General features: G+C 43.2%; 1 protein-coding gene across 2 annotated transcripts in view; it reads right to left on the reverse strand.

Annotated features, from left to right (window-relative positions):
* Positions 1 to 21,542, reverse strand: part of ptpra.S (protein tyrosine phosphatase, receptor type A S homeolog) — an 83,487-nt gene that overhangs the window by 46,952 nt on the left and 14,993 nt on the right.

Raw genomic sequence — 21,542 nt, forward strand, 5'->3', positions numbered from 1 at the left:
AGGACATTTTTAGCCACATTCATTTTTGATGTTTACTTCTACTTTAATTGATGGCACTGAGGAAGGAAACAAATTCATTTTAAAAAAAACCTTATTTCAGAACAAAATGTAAAATTATAAGTAGGCTATAACTTATTTATTTGGATATACTGTTTGTAAACTTATTTATAAACATTAATTGCCCCTTTAGAATGGGTGCACGTAGATACATTTGTAACAATTTAAGATAAGCAAATATACAATTGTAACAATTTAAGATAAGCAGGTCTCTTGGGAAAAATGTGACTTGCAGCTAATAACAGAAAAAAAACCCAGAAACTTTCATAAACTGCCAAATTTTGTAAAACGAACATGGTAATTAGGGAGTGTGGTCACAAAAATGGGTGTGGCCCAAAAATTAGGCACACTCCGCAGAACAAAATTTTTTTTCTGTTTCCAAAATGTTGGTAGGTACGTTAAAGGACAAGTAAAGCGGAGGGTGCGTTATGCACGGAGCAATATGTGACACTCGGCATCAGCAACTTCAGGCAAAATAAGTCATTTGTAGAATCTTCAGAAGCCTCAGTCTGTCCCGTCCGGTTCTCTGGTTCTGACTCTTGAAACAATGTAGGAAAAATCATTTCACCTCTAGTAATCGGCTGCCACGTTGCTTCAGGGGCCGTATTTACCCTTTAGAGTTCTACAACCAAACTGGCAATTGGATTGGCAGAACATATCCAATAGTGTGTGTGTTGCTGTTCAGTTATCAGGCCAAGTAAGACCCATACAATTAGGCTTTTACCCCTGAGCCCGGTTATCTGTAGCAGCAATTAATCATCGTGCAATAAAGAAGCTGCCACACTCCGGAAGGTTTTGCTTTCAATCTGCTGCATAAGGTTCCAGCAAAGAGGACACATGGATAGAAAGACAGACATAGATGGATAGACACGAAACACACAAAGAAATCGCCAGTGCTCGGATAGACAGCCTGAAACCTTGTCGTACACAGTATTGTGTCCAAACAATAAGTCTGAAACAGATGGATCCAATGTGTAGAATGAAGTCACGTTATATAGAGCAGCAGAATATCAGAACGTAGGATGGGCAATCTGTCCTCACTTTGGGGCAGTGTCACGCACTTGCTGCTCTGTCTACTTGGCTTGTTAGAAGCCATTGGTTAAAGGAACAGTTCAGGGTAAAAATAAAAGCTCGTAAATGGATAGTATGTGGAAAATAAAAAATGTATCTAATATATTTAGTTAGGCAAAAATGTAATGTATAAAGGCTGGAGAGACTGGATGTGTAACATAATAGCCAGAACACTACTTCCTGCTTTTCAGCTCTCTAACTCTGAGTTAGTCAGTGACTATAAGGGGACATAACTGTTCAGTGAGTTTATAATTGATCCTCAGCATTCAGTTCAGATTCAAAGGCAACAGATATGTCTCATGTGACCCCTCCTCAAGTCCCTGATTGGTTACTGCCTGGTAACCAGTGTAAACCAAGAGAGCTGAAAAGCAGGAAGTGTTCTGGCTATTATGTTACACATCCACTCACTCCAGCCTTTATACATTACATTTATGGCTAACTAACTATATTAGATACATTATTTATTTTGCACAGCCTATTTATTTACCCAGTTTTTATTTTTATACTGAACAATTCCTTTAATAAGATGCCCTCCTTGCCAGGTTATATTAGAGACACAAAGGCCAATGAACGGCTGCAGGGGTCCGTTTGTGGCACAAGATGCAGCGCCAAGTAGAGTCCTGCGCGGAACCAATTTCTATGACCCGGACCGCAACCCGCATATTTACCCACTTTGATCCGCTACCCGACCCAGACCCGCAACTGCTTTATCCGCAACCACCATCAAACAGGAAGTGACGGTGCTGCAAACAGGAAGTGACATCAAAAGTGGGCGGGACAGAAAAGTTTTGTAAAACTTTAAAAGGAGTAAAATATAGACAATATTGCATAACATAAGAAATCTAGATGAGACCCGCAACCCGACCCGCACCTGATACACCAACAAAATCACATTGTTACAGCTTCCCCACAACCGATTCTAAAGGGGGCAATTAATGTTTACAAATAAGTTAAACAGTATATCCAAATAAATAAATTATAGCCTACTTATAGTTTTATATTTTGTTCTGAAATAAGGTTTTTTTTTGGGTTTTTTTTTAAATGAATTAGTTTCCTCCCTCAGTGCCATCAATTAAAGAAGAACTAAACACTAAACATAAATGTGTCTAAAAATGCCATATTTTATATAGTGAACTTATTGCACGAGGCTAAAGTTTGAGCTTGTCAATAGCAGCAATGATCCAGGACTTCAAACTTGTCACAGGGGGTCACCATCTTGGAAAGTGTCTGTGACACTCACATGCTCAGTGGGCTCTGATTGGCTGTTGAGAAGCTAAGCTTAGGGCTCGTCACTAATTATCCAGCAGAAAATGAGCTTCCCCTGTAATATAAGCTGATGCTACAGGTTTGCTGATTATTCAATTCTGATGCTAATTGCACTGGTTTCTGTGCTGCCATGTAGTAATTATGTGTATTAATTACTAATCAGCCTTATATTGTGACATTTCTATTCTATGTGTACTGTATATTGTGAGTGGCTCCCTAAGCTCAGTAAGTGACAGCAGCACAGAGCATGTGCAGTGAATCAGCAGAAAAGAAGATGGGGAGCTACTGGGGCATCTTTGGAGACACAGATCTTTACTGCTAAAGGGCTGTGGTTGCCTTGGGCTGGTACAGAAGCACAAAACATCATGTACAACATTTCTACTTCTTTAGTTAGGCTTTAGTTCTCCTTTAAATATGTATATATTTAAAACCTGTTATGTATTAAATTGTGAAAAAATGAAAAAAAAAAAAAAAAACGAATAAAGGGGAGGAAAAAACCTCGGCCACACAAATCTGCCCCATAGAGAATATAACAAATTCCAGTCTTTCAGCCTCATATCCAGCACTAATAGGATCGGGCATTGTGTAAGTAACCCTATTATAAGGGCACCCCTTGTAAAGGAAGGCACAAGTCAGGGTCACGAGATCAGCGGCTCAGTGGGATTAGCCCAAATGCATCTGTCACCTCTCCTCATGTCAGCGAGTCCTAAAGGGATTCCGTCATTTCCCCCCCTCTGTAGCCAGCAATGAGCAAGCCCAGGGTAGAGTCCTGCGCGGAACCAATTTCTGAGATCCGCTACCCGACCCAGGCCCTCAACTGCCTCATCCACAACCCGCCGACCCCCATTAAACAGGAAGTGATAACAACAAAAGTGGGCGGAGACAAAAAACATTTTGTACAATTTTAATAGGAATAGAGAGAATCTGACCTGTTTTGATTCGCCAAAAATTTGCAAAACAGCGAAAATTTGACAAAACACATTAAAGTCTATGGGCGTTATTTCTGAGGCAAAACATTTCACTCATCACTAAAAAGAAGTAAAATAAAGACAATATAACATAAGAAACACAGAAGAGACCCACAGACCCGCGTCTAAACTCACACCCGAAAATCCTACCCTCATCCTGCAAGGTACCCGCTATTTTATACCCACAGTTACCCGACCCGCTGCAGGACTCTAACACAGGGTGTAACCAAACAGGCAGTTGTTTTTAATACAAACCAGGGGTCGCCAACATGTGGCCCAGCAAATGTTATTGAATCACAACTGATCCCACTGGTTGTTGTGGAGTGCTGGGAGTTGTAGTTTTAGTAACATCTGAAGGGATTCAAGTGTCACCGTACTGACCACCTGACCAGGTTTAAATCCTTCCACTGAACTGGTCTAATCGGAAGATCAAGTGGATATAGAACAGTTTTTCTCTGTTATAAGCGTAGATATAGGTATTCCCTGTACTAAGCACAATTCAGCAGGAACAGCTGCACTCATAGGCTTTAACAGAGACATACAATAAAACAATGCCACGGATTATACAATACATTGTGATAGTCTCAGCAAATAGCACAGTCATCCATCATGCAGATTTGGAGCCCCCAAATGAACCAAAAGGGGTAAATAAAACAGTTAAATAGTAATTATAGCTACTGTTACTATAGGCACCATCTCTCCCTACTATACCTGCTATCCCACAGTCACACTCCCTTCCCAGAGACTATTATCCACTGTTACTATAGACACCATCTCTCCCTACTATACCTGCTATCTCACAGTCACACTCCCTTCCCAGAGACTATTATCCACTGTTACTATAGACACCATCTCTCCCTACTATACCTGCTATCCCACAGTCACACTCCCTTCCAAGAGACTATTATCCACTGTTACTATAGGCACCATCTCTCCCTACTATACCTGCTATCCCACAGTCACACTCCCTTCCCAGAGACTATTATCCACTGTTACTATAGACACCATCTCTCCCTACTATACCTGCTATCCCACAGTCACACTCCCTTCCAAGAGACTATTATCCACTGTTACTATAGGCACCATCTCTCCCTACTATACCTGCTATCCCACAGTCACACTCCCTTCCCAGAGACTATTATCCACTGTTACTATAGACACCATCTCTCCCTACTATACCTGCTATCCCACAGTCACACTCCCTTCCCAGAGACTATTATCCACTGTTACTATAGGCACCATCTCTCCCTACTATACCTGCTATCCCACAGTCACACTCCTTCCCAGAGACTATTATCCACTGTTACTATAGGCACCATCTCTCCCTACTATACCTGCTATCCGCACAGTCACACTCCCTTCCCAGAGACTATTATCCACTGTTACTATAGACACCATCTCTCCCTACTATACCTGCTATCCCACAGTCACACTCCCTTCCCAGAGACTATTATCCACTGTTACTATAGACACCATCTCTCCCTACTATACCTGCTATCCCACAGTCACACTCCCTTCCCAGAGACTATTATCCACTGTTACTATAGGCACCATCTCTCCCTACTATACCTGCTATCCCACAGTCACACTCCCTTCCCCAGAGACTATTATCCACTGTTACTATAGGCACCATCTCTCCCTACTATACCTGCTATCCCACAGTCACACTCCCTTCCCAGAGACTATTATCCACTGTTACTATAGACACCATCTCTCCCTACTATACCTGCTATCCCACAGTCACACTCCCTTCCAAGAGACTATTATCCACTGTTACTATAGGCACCATCTCTCCCTACTATACCTGCTATCCCACAGTCACACTCCCTTCCCAGAGACTATTATCCACTGTTACTATAGACACCATCTCTCCCTACTATACCTGCTATCCCACAGTCACACTCCCTTCCCAGAGACTATTATCCCACTGTTACTATAGACACCATCTCTCCCTACTATACCTGCTATCCCACAGTCACACTCCCTTCCCAGAGACTATTATCCACTGTTACTATAGGCACCATCTCTCCCTACTATACCTGCTATCCCACAGTCACACTCCCTTCCCAGAGACTATTATCCACTGTTACTATAGGCACCATCTCTCCCTACTATACCTGCTATCCCACAGTCACACTCCCTTCCCAGAGACTATTATCCACTGTTACTTATAGGCACCATCTCTCCCTACTATACCTGCTATCCCACAAGTCACACTCCCTTCCAAGAGACTATTATCCACTGTTACTAATAGGCACCATCTCTCCCTACTGATACCTGCTATCCACAGTCACACTCCCTTCCCAGAGACTATTATCGCACTAGTTAACTATAGGCAACCATCTCTCCCTACTATACCTGCTGATCCCACAGTCACACTCCCTTCCCAGAGACTATTATCCCCACTGTTTACTATAGGCACCATCTCTCCCTACTATACCCTGCTATCCCACAGTCCACACTCCCTTCCACAGAGACTATTATCCACTGTTACTATAGACACCAATCTCTCCCTACTATACCCTGCGTAGTCCCAGGCAGGTCACAGGCTCGCCTGCGCACAGAGACTATTATCCACTGTATACGTATAGGACACCATCTCTCCCTACTATAACCTGCGTATCCCACAGGTCACACTCCCTTTCCCAGAGCGTGAGTGGTATCCCACTGTTGACTATAGGCACCATCTGCTCGCTCTACTATACCTGCTATCCCACAGTCATACTCCTTCCCAGAGACTATTATCCCACTGTACTATAGGGCACCATCTGCTCCCTACTATTACCTTGCTATCCCACAGTCACACTCCCTTCCCAGAGACTATTATCCACTGTTACTATAGGCACCATCTCTCCCTACTATACCTGCTATCCCACAGTCACACTCCCTTCCCAGAGAGCTATTATCCCACTGTTACTATAGGCACCATCTCTCCCTACTATACCTGCTATCCCACAGTAACACTCCCTTCCCAGAGACTATTTATCCACTGTTACTATAGGCACCATCTCTCCCTACTATACCTGCTATCCCACAGTCACACTCCCTTCCCAGAGACTATTATCCACTGTTACTATAGGCACCATCTCTCTCCCTACTATACCTGCTATCCCACAGTCACACTCCCTTCCCAGAGACTATTATCCACTGTTACTATAGGCACCATCTCTCCCTACTATACGCTGCTATCCCACAGTCACACTCCCTTCCCAAGAGACTATTATCCCACTGTTACTATAGGCACCATCTCTCCCTACTATACCTGCTATCCCACAGTCACACTCCCTTCCCAGAGACTATTATCCACTGTTACTATAGGCACCATCTCTCCCTACTATACCTGCTATCCCACAGTCACACTCCCTTCCCAGAGACTATTATCCACTGTTACTATAGCACCATCTCTCCCTACTATACCTGCTATCCCACAGTCACACTCCCTTCCCAGAGACTATTATCCACTGTTACTATAGGCACCATCTCTCCCTACTATACCTGCTATCCCACAGTCACACTCCCTTCCCAGAGACTATTATCCCACTGTTACTATAGCACCATCTCTCCCTACTATACCTGCTATCCCACAGTCACACTCCCTTCCCAGAGACTATTATCCCACTGTTACTATAGGCACCATCTCTCCTACTATACCTGCTATCCCACAGTCACACTCCCTTCCCAGAGACTATTATCCACTGTTACTATAGCACCATCTCTCCCTACTATACCTGCTATCCCACAGTCACACTCCCTTCCCAGAGACTATTATCCACTGTTACTATAGGTACCATCTCTCCCTACTATACCTGCTATCCCACAGTCACACTCCCTTCCCAGAGACTATTATCCCACTGTTACTATAGACACCATCTCTCCCTACTATACCTGCTATCCCACAGTCACACTCCCTTCCCAGAGACTATTATCCACTGTTACTATAGACACCATCTCTCCCTACTATACCTGCTATCCCACAGTCACACTCCCTTCCCAGAGACTATTATCCACTGTTACTATAGGCACCCATCTTCTCCCTACTATACCTGCTATCCCACAGTCACACTCCCTTCCCAGAGACTATTATCCACTGTTACTATAGACACCATCTCTCCCTACTATACCTGCTATCCCACAGTCACACTCCCTTCCAGAGACTATTATCCCACTGTTACTATAGACACCATCTCTCCCTACTATACCTGCTATCCCACAGTCACACTCCCTTCCCAGAGACTATTATCCCACTGTTACTATAGACGCCATCTCTCCCTACTATACCTGCTATCCCACAGTCACACTCCCTTCCCAGAGACTATTATCCACTGTTACTATAGACACCATCTCTCCCTACTATACCTGCTATCCCACAGTCACACTCCCTTCCCAGAGACTATTATCCACTGTTACTATAGACACCATCTCTCCCTACTATACCTGCTATCCCACAGTCACACTCCCTTCCCAGAGACTATTATCCCACTGTTACTATAGGCACCATCTCTCCCTACTATACCTGCTATCCCACAGCCCCAGTCTCTTCCCAGAGATTATTATCCCCACTATTTCTATTTGCAGAGTCGAGGGGACACACCCCTACATGGACCTTTGTTCTGCTCCGATGCCAAAAGAAAGCTGACTTATTTGTTCTCTAACTCAGTAGTCCCATTCAACAGTTTACACAGAAATCCCCCTTCTGTTTATACTAAGTGCAGAAAGTCATTCTCCTAGTGTTCAAGTAAAAAACGACATGTGATATTACTTCCCCTTTAAAAGCCAGTGCAAATCCTTCCGCCCAGGGGATTAGGGAAATGTGTGAATTGTATTAGGTGACGTCTAGTGAACACAATGTAACCCTCTCGTATGATTTCATCATTAGTGGCTGGTGGTTTGTGAAGTCTCAGGATCTTAATGTTTCCGTTCCTCAAACCCCGTTAGGGGAACTTACTGGAAAGCACTCGGCCACAGATCACTCAGAAGTCTCCACATTCCCCAGCATAACGATTGCTTTAGAGAGATTCTTAACGTGGCCATACATGGGACCCATCCCCTTGTTTAGCCCAAGAACAGAGGCCAGTTTAGGCAATTATTTGGGCCCCTGGGCTGTCAACTTTAGGGGCCCTATACATGGGGGTTTAGGATAGGCTTGAGTCCATAGCCCTATCACTAATTTGGAAGCTTTCCAAGGGAGTCCTCTTGGGGTATAGTAAAAAACGTTTTCTCGGGGCAATAAATCTGAATGAATAATATGGATATTCTATAAAAAGAAATCTGGAGGCAGGAAGTGTTAAAGCTCAGGGCAGAAGGGCACTACTCCCTTTGGATCCAGTCCAAGAACATGGCAGCTCCACTCACAATCAGCTCATTGTCTCAGCACATCAGAGCCAGGGAGAAGGAAAGACATAGGGGTCGGAGGAATCCCCACATCACGGTGAAACACAAGGTCAGACGGTTTCTACTCCTGCTGTGAGTACACAAGGACAGACGCCTTGGTTGATGGCTATTGACTAGGAGCCGGAGATATTTTCACCAGGGTAACAGTATCAAGGGACCAGTGATCACAGGAGAACAGCTAAGGCTCAAGACATTACACGTGCCACATGAGATCTGACAGTAGCTTCCATGGGGATGAGACACAGGCAAGGCTAAGTAAAATAAATCACTTGGGAACTTGTGTGTTTAATATAAGGCATGCCCACCAATTATAGTCACACCCACTTTTAAAGCAAGGTGTACAACTTGTACAAAGGATATTGTGTCTCACAGAGCTCAGTGACTGTCCCAAAATAAAATAGCTGTGACCTTCTATGGCACAATCAACCCAGTATTTCAAGTGTCCCCAACATTCCATGGAACAGTGTCCCCAGAATTCACAGTGTCCCCAGCATTCCATGGCCCAGTGTCCCCAGCATTCCACGGCCACGTGTCCCCAGCATTCCACGGCCACGTGTCCCCAGCATTCCACGGCCACGTGTCCCCAGCATTCCACGGCCACGTGTCCCCAGCATTCCACGGCCCAGTGTCCCCAGCATTCCATGGCCCAGTGTCCCCAGCATTCCATGGCCCAGTGTCCCCAGCATTTCATGGCCCAGTGTCCCCAGCATTTCATGGCACAGTGTCCCAACATTCCATGGCACAGTGTCCCAACATTCCATGGCCCAGTGTCCCAACATTCCATGGCCCAGTGTCCCAACATTCCATGGCCCAGTGTCCCAACATTCCATGGCACATTGTCCCAGCATTCCATGGCCCAGTGTCCCAACATTCCATGGCCCAGTGTCCCAACATTCCATGGCCCAGTGTCCCAACATTCCATGGCACAGTGTCCCAACATTCCATGGCCCAGTGTCCCAACATTCCATGGCCCAGTGTCCCAACATTCCATGGCACAGTGTCCCAACATTCCATGGCCCAGTGTCCCAACATTCCATGGCACATTGTCCCAGCATTCCATGGCCCAGTGTCCCAGCATTCCATGGCCCATTGTCCCAGCATTCAATGGCCCAGTGTCCCAGCATTCCATGGCCCAGTGTCCCAGCATTCCATGGCCCAGTGTCCCAGCATTCCATGGCCCAGTGTCCCAGCATTCCATGGCCCAGTGTCCCCAGCATTCCACGGCCCAGTGTCCCCAGCATTCCAAGGCACATTGTCCCAGCATTCCACGGCACAGTGTCCCCAGCAATGATCAGAGCATTTCATAACCAAGTGAACCCATCATTTTGCACCACAGTGGCCCCAGTATTTTATGACACTGCATCAGTGAGTAGAGTGTGTCTCTCCTCCCTCTCTATGCACAATAAAAGGATCTGCTCTAACTAATAAGGGGGCACAGAATGGTGTGAGAAAACAAAGAGAAAGAAAAATGTACAACTGATATCAGCAGTATGCCTCCAGCTTGACAATACTTTTTGGGGTGGTGGGGGAGGGGGGAGAAAATGTCGAAATGAAGCTATTCAAGAGCATTAATATTTCAACTAATGAGTTAAATGCAAGTAGAGATAATTGGGTGGGAATACAGTGAGTCCCACAGAAAGGAATTCATCCAGGAACACAATCTGTGCAGCAAAATCATCATCCCTCGCAGCTGCCTTCCTCCCACAGACCACCTGTATGTGAGCAGACCACCAGCAACGTCACAGTTAGAGAAGCGCATGGCGTGATGAAGAAGCGGCGGAATCAAACGGTGTGAATTCTACCCACCGGCAATACAATCTCATTCAGTGAATTGGCCGGTATTGTGGCTGCTGCTGCTCTATTGCCGCAATAGTGGCGTTTAAAGGGGTGGTTCACCTTTCAGTTAACTTTTAGTATGTAATAGAATGGGCAGCTGTAAGCAACTTTTCAATTGGTCTTCATTATTTAATTTTTATAGTTTGTCTTCTTCTTCTGATTCTTTCCAGCTTTCAAATGGGGGTCACTGACCCCATCTATAAAACAAATGCTCTGTAAGGCTACAGATATTATTGCTACTTTTTATTACTCATCTTTCTATTCAGGTCTCTACTATTCATATTCCAGTCTCTTATTCAAATCAATGCATGGTTGCTAGGGGAATTTGGAGCCTAGCAACCAGATAGCTGAAATTACAAACTGGAAAGCTGCTGAATAAAAAACCACAAATAATAAAAAATGATAACCAATTGCAAATTGTCTCAGAATATCCCTCTCTACATCAAAGTTGACTTAAAGGAAACTCCACATTGTACATTATTTGCCTGTACCGGAGTGATTAAAGGGATACTGTCATGGAAAAACATGTTTTTTTTCAAAACACATCAGTTAATCGTGCTGCTCCAGTAGAATTCTGAACGGAAATCCATTTTTCAAAAGAACAAATAGATTTTTTTATATTTAATTTTGAAATCTGACATTAGGCTACACATGATTCCCAGCTGCCCCCAGTCACGTGACTTGTGCTCTGCTAAACTTCAGTCACTCTTTACTGCTGTACTGCAAGTTGGAGTGATATCACCCACCTCCCATTCCACCCAGCAGCCTAACAACAGAACAATGGGAAGGTAACCAGATAGCAGCTCCCTAACACAAGATAACAGCTGCCTGGTAGATCTAAGAACAGCACTCAATAGTAAAATCCAGGTCCCACTGAGACACATTCAGTTACATTAAGTAGGAGAAATAACAGCCTGCCAGAAAGTAGTTCCATCCTAAAGTGCAGACACAAGTCACATGACTGGGAGCAGCTGGGAAACTGACAATATGTTTTGCCCCATGTCAGATTTCAAAATTAAATATAAAAAAATCTGTTTGCTCTTTTGAGAAATGGATTTCAGTGCAGAATTCTGCTGGAGCGGCACTATTAACTGATGCGTTTTGAAAAAATCATGTTTTCCCATTAAAGTATCCCTTTAATCATTCATTAGTGAGTAACATATTTCCTGATAACAATGCAAGAAGAGGGCAAATTGCAAGGGCTTCAGTAGAGAAGAGCAGAGAGTAACGATGAATAAATCATGTCATTGATTCACGTCTTTCAGGCGCAGGAACTGCATTTAACGACCCTATTCGGAGCAGCATTAAATAGCCGCAGTCTGAAGTTCCGGCCCTCCGGCCCCTTTTCACGTACAAAAGATGCTGATGTGAGACCAACGGCTACTCCTGGGCTAATTACTATAGCAACTATATCATTGAAACCATTTACTCCCCACTCAGAATCATCACCCCACCCAGCACCCATTAGTGATTAATCCACCCGTGCTCCTCGCTTACCCACCTATGGGACTGTGAGAGGCAGCAGAACCAGTACTGAGCTCTTCCAAGTTGAAGGTGTTGTTTGAGAAAACTTTTAGTATGTTATAGAATGTCCAATTCTAAGCAAATTGGTCTTCATTATTGTTTTATATGCATATAGTTTTGTTTTTTTTTAAATTATTTGCCTTCTTCTTCAGATTCTTTCCAGCTTTGAAATGGGGTCACTGACCCCATCTAAAAAAATGCTCTGTAAGGCAACACATTTATTATCGCTACTTTTTTTTAATCATATTTCTATTCAGGTCTCTCCTATTCATATTCCAGTCTCAACTCAAACACTCAAATCAATGCATGGTTGCTAAGGTAATTGGTGCCCTAGCAACCAGATGGCTAAAACTGTAAACCGGAGAGCTGCTGAATAAGAAGCTAAATAACTCAAAAACCACAAATAATAAAAAATGAAAACCAATTGCAAATTGTCTCTGAATATTATAATCTACATCAGGGGTCCCCAATAACCGGGCCGCGGCCCAGGGGACAGTCCTGAACTGGGCCATGAACCTAGCACGCAATTAACGCCGGTGCGCTGAATTGGAAGAGCCGTTGCTGCTGCCCCCTTGGTCCTTGCAAAAATATTTTCCTTTACACTGGTCCCTGGGCCAAAAAAGGTTGGGGACCGCTGATCTACATAATACTAAGGGCAGAGACACACGGTCAGATTCGGGGAGATAAGTCGCCCGGTGACAAATCTCGTCTTCTTCGGGGCGACTAATCTTCTCGAACTGAGTCCCACCGGCTAGAATGTAAATTGCTGGCGGGATGGCACTAAGAACGGTTTGTTTTCCGAAGTCGCCGGTGATTTACATTCTAGCTGGCGGGAGGCAGTTTGGGAAGATTATTCGAAACCACATCTTTAAGGGACCCATGAAATCTTTAACACTTTAGACTGTGTACGGACTGTATCGGCTCAATGATGTGGTCCTAGTCTAAACCAGTGGCTTAAAGGAGAAGGAAAGGTTAAAATGAAGTAAGACATCAGAAATGTCCACCTAAATATACCAGTAACCCCTCAAAGTAATGCTTCTCTGACAAAAGAAACAGCACATTTCTTTCCTTCTATTGTGTACTCATGGGCTTCTGTATCAGACTTACTGTTTTCATCTTAAACCTCCAGGGCTAGGGCTTGAGCATGCTCAGTTTGCTCCTCTCTCCCTCCCTGCTGTAATCTGAGCCCAGAGCTGGAAGTGAGCAGGGAGTGACTCAGGCAGGAAGTGATGTCACACCAAGCTAATATGGTAGCTGCTATCCTAAACAAACAGAGAGAGCTTCTAGAGTGGTTTACTCAGGTATGGTAAAACATTTTTAGCATTTTAGTTTGCACTATTGCAGCTAATCTATTGGCAATAAAATGCCTCTGTAGCTTTCTTTCTCCTTTAACTATAGGGGAGGTCTGCTTCCTCTATAGCAGCGGTCCCCAACCTTTTTTGGCCCGGTGACCGTTGTAGAGCCAATTTTTTTTTTTTTTTTTTTTGCAAGGACTGGGGGGTTGGGGGTAGGAGTCCAATTCTGCACTACGCGTTAAATGGTCTCTAGGTTTGGTGTCCCAGTTCAAGACTGTCCGCGGCCCGGTTCCGGGGACCCCTGCTCTAAAGCGAATAAAAAAACCCTAATGCTCAGCAGCTCTCTCTTACCTGCAGTGAGGAAGGGGAACACAAGTCGGGGCAGGATGTGGGCGGAGTCAGGGCAGGATGTGGGCGGGAGGATGGAGATCAAAGTTCGCCGGGCCTCTCTGAAGATTTTTTTTGCAGGGGGGCCTGAAGTCCTGAAGTAGTTGCACCACCATAGTAACATGGGGCCAAGCGATTGGATCAACACAATATCAGGGGAAATATATATAATACACAAAAGCTATGATTATCTTGTAAATTATATCCTTATAAACGCTGATGTCATCAGTTATAAACAGTGAGTTGTGATGTAATTTCTGTCACATGACTCACTGAAACTTGTGTATTATAATAAATAAAGTACCCCCAGTTGCAAAATATGAGGATATTAGAAGTAACTTCAGAGTTTCATGAGTCATGAGACTCCTCGGTAACTTATAATATCCTTATAATTTACATGAGGGGGTACTTTATTCACGATATAATACATGTTTGGTGACCTTACCCCAATCTAGCATCGCTGTCTTGTCTATGTGCCTTCCTCCTGGTACTTTGGCTCCCCCTCCCAACACGTCCAAAACAAACAGGAGGTATATTAGTGTGTGTAAATGTGAGTTTAGATTGTAAGCTCCAGTGGGGCAGGGAATATGTTGGCACTATTTATACAATTATAATAAATAACTTCCTATCAAATAAACAATAGGAACTTTAAGGAAAGCAATTTATCAACTGAGCCCATTAAGCACAATGGCCCCTGGGCAACAGATGGCAAATGTAGCCCCGCCCTAATGGCTGTTCCTGCTTGAAACAGTTAAAGCAAAGGGTATTTCAGTGCAATCGCTCAGCATTGAGCCCCGGGAGACTTAAATACCTAAACTGTTAAGAAATGTGGGGAGCGCAGGCTGCTCCTCCCCTCCCAAGATCAGCAGATGTGACAGTTGCTAGGGGTCAGGCGTAGACTCAGCTGTGCGTTGCAATGACACGTCTCTGGGGCAACTGGGAATGTCCCGGCCATTATAGGGCGGCTCTAATAAGAATTCCTTAAAGGGGAACTATCACGAAAATGTAATCTCTGCTTCATCATACTGCACGAAGAAACTTTCTAAACACAATCAATTAAATATTCTGCATTGTTTCTCTTCACTATCAGTCTCTCACATTATCTGTTTCTCTTAATTCTCTCTTCATGCGGCAGTTGGGTGTCAGATATTCACTGACAGTTAGATCCATTATATATTATAGGGGGGTTCATTTTGCCTAGAAGATGTATTAGAGCTGACTTTATTAAACTCACCAGACATCATGTCTCTCTACATGCAGAATTTGTGCAAAAGGCAGTTATTTTGTTTTTACCGGAATTTGAGTGAGCTAATACATCTGCTAGGAAAGGAGCCCCCCTATAAGATATATTGGATGTAACTGTCAGTGAATATCTGACACCCAACTGCTGCATGAAGACAGAATGAAGAGAAACAGATGCTGAGAGCGGAATAGGTAAGAGAAAAAATGCAGAATATTTAATTGATTATATTTAGAAAGTTTCTTATTTCACTATGCTGAAGCTTATATTAAATTTTCATTTTTGCGATAGTTCCCCTTTAAAGGCTGATTACAGTTCTGTTTCCAGTTAACCCTTTATATGGATTCTCCTTGCTGCACCTCTATCATTATTTAATCTTTTCTGGGGAAAAGCTGATTTAATCATTTTTGGCTTGTTCTCCAGATTATAAATGCAGGTTAGAGCCAAGAAGATGACCGTGGGGACTCCGACTGTGACCTCCCTATAACACCAGCAGAGCATGTGTGAGTACATATGGACAATGCGAGAAGCGTGAGCTCCAGAGACCTCCACGCTGTCATACGAAAATGCATCCCCACCCACTCTCTGTGGTACATTCCATGGGTATATTGTCATGTCAGACTCCAGGCCTGCCCGGTGTACGCAGAATAAATCTACATTATATCAGCGGCCGCTCCTGCTTAACGCGTGGCTATAAAAACCGTACAAACACTAACAAATAGGGTTGAATATAAAAGGAAGAACTTCCCTTCAAAAGGAACTAATTTCAATGGAACCTTAAAGGAGAACTAAACCCTAAAAATGAATACGGTTAAAAATGTCCTATTTTATATAGTGAACTTATTGCACGAGGCTAAAGTTTGAGCTTGTCAATAGCAGCAATGATCCAGGACTTCAAACTTGTCACAGGGGGTCACCATCTTGGAAAGTGTCTGTGACACTCACATGCTCAGTGGGCTCTGATTGGCTGTTGAGAAGCTAAGCTTAGGGCTCGTCACTAATTATCCAGCAGAAAATGAGCTTCCCTGGCTGTAATATAAGCTGATGCTACAGGTTTGCTGATTATTCAATTCTGATGCTAATTGCACTGGTTTCTGTGCTGCCATGTAGTAATTATGTGTATTAATTACTAATCAGCCTTATATTGTGACATTTCTATTCTATGTGTACTGTATATTGTGAGTGGCTCCCTAAGCTCAGTAAGTGACAGCAGCACAGAGCATGTGCAGTGAATCAGCAGAAAAGAAGATGGGGAGCTACTGGGGCATCTTTGGAGACACAGATCTTTACTGCTAAAGGGCTGTGGTTGCCTTGGGCTGGTAAAGAAGCACAAAACATCATGTAAAGCATTTGTAGCCTAATTCTTTAGTTAGGCTTTAGTTCTCCATTAAAGAGTATGTTATACTGAGTGCAAAGCAAACAAGCCCAGAGTAGCCTCAATATATGGAGTGCATTATGTGACGTGCGCCCAGTTTCCTCTCTGTATTATCACTGGGCCACGGCCCAACATCTCTCTCACTTTTTATACTTAAAAGGATTAATGTATTTCTTCCTGGTAACACATGTGCCCTTTTAGCAGTAAGGCGGATACAAGACATTGTGCAACATAAAAGACACTTCTTGGAGACTGGGTAGTGGTGGGTGAGGCTCAGTTTGGGTGAACCACAGGATACGGCACTAGGTGTATCTTCTGATTATACTTATATATATATGGCATTGCACACGGCATAAACATATGTGGTTACATCTGGATCAGCCTGGAACTGAACTTTACTCAAGAGCTAACACTCTGTTGTTATTAGTCATATATGTACAGCGCAAACGCAAGACACATGTTACTGCTGGTCAGCGACCCAACTATAATGGAAACATTTCTTCTTAAAGGATTCTCATTGGAACACATACTATCTGATCCCCATTGTAAGCAACAGTCCTGTCCTGCTTTATGGCAGCTGAGATTCTAGCTATCTGTATAACAGAACATTCTGTCCCAGTGGCTGCACAGATCCTATCTGATCCCCATTGTAAGCAGCAGTCCTGTCCTGCTTTATGGCAGCTGAGATTCTAGCTATCTGTATAACAGAACATTCTGTCCCAGTGGCTGCACAGATCTTATCTGATCCCCATTGTAAGCAGCAGTCCTGTCCTGCTTTATGGCAGCTGAGATTCTAGCTATCTGTATAACAGAACATTCTGTCCCAGTGGCTGCACAGATCCTATCTGATCCCCATTGTAAGCAGCAGTCCTGTCCTGCTTTATGGCAGCTGAGATTCTAGCTATCTGTATAACAGAACATTCTGTCCCAGTGGCTGCACAGATCCTATCTGATCCCCATTGTAAACAGCAGTCCTGTCCTGCTTTATGGCAGCTGAGATTCTAGCTATCTGTATAACAGAACATTCTGTCCCAGTGGCTGCACAGATCCTAATATAAATATAATTAGATGAAAAAAAAAAAAAAAAGATAATTAGAATCAAAGCCTTTAATCAAGACTATTACGTATAATGGGTTTCAGATTCATTCTAAATTTATCTTGTTAATATTACATTTATTATCTCTTTTCTTCAGACCCATTTATCCGTCATGAAAATAATTGCCTGGTTGCTACAGTAAAGTAGAATCTTAGCAACCGACTGCAGAGCTGCAGAAAAGAAATGTGATGTGGTCTATTCCATCTCACAACTGCCAACTAACTGCAGGGGTTATTGGCAGTGGTGTTAAAAGCAACATAGTGAACTATTAACAAAAAAAATAAAAAATAAAAATAGGTAAGCTTCCCCTTTAGTAAGCATTCCACAGGTAAGCTGAATTCTTTAGTGATGAGGCAGTGACAGCTGACAGATAACGAATGCACATTCCAAGGATGCGCCGCTCTCAGCTTTAGGCCTCACTGAGTGACATTATATTCTGTAAAGTCGCACTTTCCCTTTCAGACACTTTTATGCCTCTGCATTTGTACACTTGATATTCCTGTTGCTGCTCTTTTTCCTTAAAGGAGAACTAAAGCCTAACTAAAGAAGTAGGTAGAAATGTTGTACATGATGTTTTGTGCTTCTGTACCAGCCCAAGGCAACCACAGCCCTTTAGCAGTAAAGATCTGTGTCTCCAAAGATGCCCCAGTAGCTCCCCATCTTCTTTTCTGCTGATTCACTGCACATGCTCTGTGCTGCTGTCACTTACTGAGCTTAGGGAGCCACTCACAATATACAGTACACATAGAATAGAAATGTCACAATATAAGGCTGATTAGTAATTAATACACATAATTACTACATGGCAGCACAGAAACCAGTGCAATTAGCATCAGAATTGAATAATCAGCAAACCTGTAGCATCAGCTTATATTACAGCCAGGGAAGCTCATTTTCTGCTGGATAATTAGTGACGAGCCCTAAGCTTAGCTTCTCAACAGCCAATCAGAGCCCACTGAGCATGTGAGTGTCACAGACACTTTCCAAGATGGTGACCCCCTGTGACAAGTTTGAAGTCCTGGATCATTGCTGCTATTGACAAGCTCAAACTTTAGCCTCGTGCAATAAGTTCACTATATAAAATAGGACATTTTTACCATCTTCATATTTAGGGTTTTATTTCTCCTTTAAAAAACTCCTGCATTTCACATACTGTTAATGTCAGGAATAATGGGGCTGCTGTACAAGGTGTGACATACAACAGTCCCAGCATGCTCTGCCTGAAGAAGCCCCCCACGCCTTAAAATTCAGCAGTAACTGTCATTCCGCCAAATATATATTTATATTAACTGCCAGTACCCTGTGCCACCTGATTCCCATTAAGGATTGCCATAAACTATTGCAGCCCCCCAATTGGGCACAACACTCATGGGGTGGATCAATTTTAAGTTAACTCTTTGTATGTAAAGGCTAATTCCATGCAACTTTTCAACTGGTCTCAATTTATTTTTATAGCTTTTTTTATTGACTCTTTCCAGCTTTAAAATGGGGGTCACCGACCCCATATAAAAAACAATTACTCAGTAAAGCTACCTATGTATTTTTATTGCTACTTTTTATTACTCCTCTTTCTATTCAGGCCTCTCCTATTCGTATTCCAGTCTCTTATTCAAATCAATGCACGGTTGCTAGGGGAATGTGGATCCTAGCAACAGACTGCCAACATTGCAAACTGAAGAGCTGCTGAATAAAAAGATAAATAACTCAAAAACCACAAATAATAAAAATTTAAACCCATTGCAAATTGTCTCTCTCTAAAAAAAAAAAGTTATTTAAAGGAGAACAACCCCTTTAACGGATCAGGTTAAAGTGCTCAGCAGGGATCTGCATGGCACGACAGAACCCAAACACGGCTACCAGGGGCAAAATGACTCGGCAGAACCCGAGCCTTTCCCTCTGCACTGGATACAAGAACGCTGATTAAGAAGAATCAATTAAAGGCAAATAATCCATCTGATATCTGCACAACTGAACTGCCCAGAACGGAGATAAAGAAAACGCAGGCACAAATATAATATTCTGCCGAGTGAAAGACAATGTAAATATAAGCACCTCTCCAATAGACATGCACAGGGAATGTTCACTGGTGTAGATCAGAACCAGTATCCGTCGTTCCTTTTCTGCACTGCTGGTTCAGACTCTTGCAACAATGTATGAGAAGTCAGCATAGCATGCTTCTCAGTGGGGGGTCTGCTGATCAGTGATGGGTGAAATTGTCATGTTCCGCTTCACCACGAAATTTGCTAATTTCCCGTGAAATTTGTGAAACAGGCGAAAAATTTGCGAATTTTTTTTTTGACAAAGGTGAATTTTCGCTGCAATTTCGTGAATTTATTCGCCGGCAGCGAAAAAAACACAAATTCGCCGCTTATTCACGTCTGTCAGCATAGCATGCTTCTCAGTGGGGGGTCTGCAGATCAGTGATGGGCGAATGTCCTGTTTAGATTCACCAAGAAATTTGCGAATTTACCTGGAAATTCACGAAACGGGCGAAAAATTTGCGAAGCGTGAATTTTGACTCTGGCGACAATTCGCGGGCATCCAGATTGATGCCGGTGAATTTTTCAGGCAATTTCTCGAAATTATTCTCGGCAGCGAAAGGCGCAAATTCGCCACAAATTTGCGCCTGTCAGCATAGCCTGCTTCTCAGTGGGGGGTCTGCTGTTCAGTGATGGGCGAATTTGTCCAGTATCGCTTTGCCACAGAACTTGCAAATTTCCCCAGAAATTCGCTAAACGGGTGAAAAATTTATGAAACGTGAATTTTGACGCAGGCGACAATTAGCGGGCATCCAAACTGACGCTGGGAAATTTTCGTGGCAATTTCGCAAATTTCTTCGCTGCTGCTGCTGTGGGTGATTTAGTTGTGAAGATCAGTCCAGCCTTAAAAGAATTGTTTAGTATAAAAATAAAACTGGGTAAATAGACAGGCTGTGCAAAATAAAAAATATTTTCAATATATTTAGTTAACCAAAAATGTAATGTATAAAGGCTGGAGTGACTGGATGTGTAACATAATAGCCAGAACACTACTTCCTGCTTTTCAGCTCTCTTGGCTTCCTCTGATTGGTTACCAGGCAATAACCAATCAGTGACTTGAGGGGAGTCACATGGGTCATATCTGTTGCTTTTGAATCTGAGCTGAACGCTGAGGATCAATTACAAACTCACTGAACAGTTATGTCCCATGTGGCCCCCCTTATAGTCACTGACTAACTCAGAGTTAGAGAGCTGAAAAGCAGGAAGTAGTGTTCTGGCTATTATGTTACACATCCACTAACTCCAGCCTTTATACATTACATTTTTGGCTAACTAACTATATTAGATACATTTTTTATTTTGCACAGCCTATTTATTTACCAGTTTTTATTTTTACACTAAGTTGTTCCTTTAAATACTAGAGGCTGGTGGTGCCAAGCATTGAGAAACCGCTAATGTATCAGAGCCAGACTCACAACATCGGAGCTTCAGATCCTCAGCCCACAGAGTGGGACTGGTTTTTATGGTCAGTTCTGGCGCTCGGCCCGACAACCTAATTGGAAAATGTTTGAGGAAGTGGGTGACGGGCGATTCTCAGCGCAGGCGATTTTATGTCATTACTGACCAACGGCCTCACCACATATTTATCCCCTTCATGTACAGCCATATTTATAATAATCTCCCCACCAGTATGGCAGCTCACACCCAAATACATATAACTACTATTAACCCCCTGTTACCAGAGCAGAGCAACAGCAGCCTGTCCAGAGTAGGAGCAGCCAAATCTCTCAGCAATTCAATTAATACACCCACCTAACAGGGAGGAAAACCTATTTAAAGGAAAAGTAACACCAAAAAAATACAGAGTAGATAACAGATAAGTACTACTATAGTTTATATAAACAAGCTGCTGTGTAGCCATGGGGGCAGCCATTCAAGCACAGGATACACAGTAGATAACAGATAAGTACTACTATAGTTTATATAAACAAGCTGCTGTGTAGCCATGGGGGCAGCCATTCAAGCACAGGATACACAGTAGATAACAGATAAGTACT

The sequence above is a fragment of the Xenopus laevis genome, chromosome 1S (assembly GCF_017654675.1).
Source record: "Xenopus laevis strain J_2021 chromosome 1S, Xenopus_laevis_v10.1, whole genome shotgun sequence".
NCBI classification, from domain to species: Eukaryota; Metazoa; Chordata; class Amphibia; order Anura; family Pipidae; genus Xenopus; species Xenopus laevis.